The sequence below is a fragment of the Anopheles nili genome, chromosome 2 (assembly GCF_943737925.1).
Source record: "Anopheles nili chromosome 2, idAnoNiliSN_F5_01, whole genome shotgun sequence".
Taxonomy (NCBI): domain Eukaryota; kingdom Metazoa; phylum Arthropoda; class Insecta; order Diptera; family Culicidae; genus Anopheles; species Anopheles nili.
In genome coordinates this window covers 74,910,787-74,912,681 of record NC_071291.1, presented here as the reverse complement: position 1 = coordinate 74,912,681, position 1,895 = coordinate 74,910,787, and the positions used below count along the sequence as shown (strand labels likewise).

Genomic DNA, 1,895 nt, shown 5'->3' with positions numbered 1-1,895 from the left:
CAATTTTAAGGATAATGAATTAACGATACGAAATTAAGGCACCCATTAAAATGTGGGCTGTTCCACGAAGTTCTCAAACCATTTGCCCTTCTTCCCAGTTCTATCGCCAAAGGAACATTGCCGGAAGAGCTCATAATGGGTTCTAAGACAAAGAATAAAAAACTAAGCTACGCTCAAAAACCTTGACACAGCACCCATCCGAGAAACCGGAATCGATCCGTCAGCCGGAAATCGTCCGGCTGTATGAATTATGACCGGGACCCCTGGTGAAAACCCAGCCAGGAAGTTACCAGCGACCTGGTGGCTAACTTTCTCCCCCCTTCATCCGGATGCGGCCTTTCGCAGCACGTCCTGGACGACCCGTTCACGCGTTGCCACACGTAACAAATGGGAGTCGGAAATCTTTCCATCAGCTGCGGCCCGGCCAATTCTGGGAGCCAAGGCCAGGGATGCTGGAGTTCCTCAAAATTTATGACTTATGTGCAGCAGACCTCGGCCACGGGAAAAACGCTCCCCGGAAGCACCCACGGAGGGCTTTTCCTGGGTGATTTTTCTTGCCTCCCCAACATCACGGGAAAAACTTCTCCATTTGCGTTCTACTTCGCTCCCCTTTCGCGTACGTAATGAGGCACGTGTGGGCCGCCCTTTTCGTGGATCGTACGCACCAATCGTACAGGAAACGCAAGCCACGGAGAGCCTAAACATCACTCACGTACAATGTAACCACTGGACCCTACCATTTCAGCAACGTTTCGCCCCCGCACGAGGCAAAAGGCGAAAGAAGAGTTCGCGTTCCTCCATCTTCTCGCTGCCAATTGCGGTGCGTTCGCGTAATTTGCGATAATTTATTGTTTGCCGATTATTGTCATTATACCGCGCCAAATAATCGGTCATTTCCCTGCACACCGGCGTCCACCGGTGGCGGAAAACGGGCGAAATTTTCCACACTCACCTGGCTATTTTCCATCTCTCTCTCTCTCTCGCTCTCTCTTTCGTCCATTCGTACGGCTTCCTTGCTTCGGTGAGGGGTCACGCAGCGGGCAATTGGTCCGGAATTGGCGGGTTTGTGCGGCCAACGGCGGTGATGGAAAAATGCGCATCCCAACGCTCCAAGAGCCGGTCACGTCCGCTCGCCATGGGCCGGTCATCCGTGCAGGCAGGAAAACGAACAGGAAAAAGCAGCCAAACCACAGCACGCATTCACCGTCGTCGGTGGGTGGAGCAGCATAATGGCCCACCGCCGGCGAGAGTGTTGGCCACAACGGTGGAAATGTGGAAATTTTATGCTGCTGCACCGGCGATGGCGATGATGCACTCTCCTCCTTCTCCGAGCTCCGAGCAAAGTGCGGGTGGATCCGTGCTGGGAGGCACGCGTGTGGGTGTGTGTGTGTTCCGGTGATGAAAGAGCTGAAAGGAGAGAACCATGTAATCACTTACGGCCGCTAATGATATGTGATGTGGTTGAAATGAACGTTAGCACAATGTTGCGCAGTGTTTGGGGGAAGCGGAGAGTTTTCCGTGGGGCTTCTCCCTGAGGTGGGATGGGAAGAGGAATACGGCTGCGGGGGCGAATCGAAATAAATTTAATTCCTGTCGGCTTGACTGGGTGCAGCGATTTATTGAGCTGTTTCTGAAACGAAACTGAAGTTTACCGACGCATCAATGCCAGGTTGAGTTGGTTATATTTAAACGATGTTATTTTTTGTACAGAAAGTGCAACGTAAAACTGTTTGAAAAATAATCGAAACAGATGATTGTAGAAAAAGGTACACAAAAAAACCGTAGTTTTCAATCGTAAGTTCATCAAAAAGAAAGATTTCTGTAGGTTCCACCGAGATTTGAACTCGGATCGTTGGATTCAGAGTCCAAAGTGCTAACCATTACACCATGGAACC

The 1,895-nt window shown here is 50.8% G+C and overlaps 1 non-coding gene across 1 annotated transcript; it reads right to left on the bottom strand.

The window, feature by feature from the left end:
- Positions 1 to 1,823: 1,823 nt before the first annotated feature.
- Trnaq-cug (transfer RNA glutamine (anticodon CUG)) lies at positions 1,824 to 1,895 on the bottom strand. Its single transcript has one exon. It is a non-coding gene; the product is annotated as a tRNA-Gln (tRNA).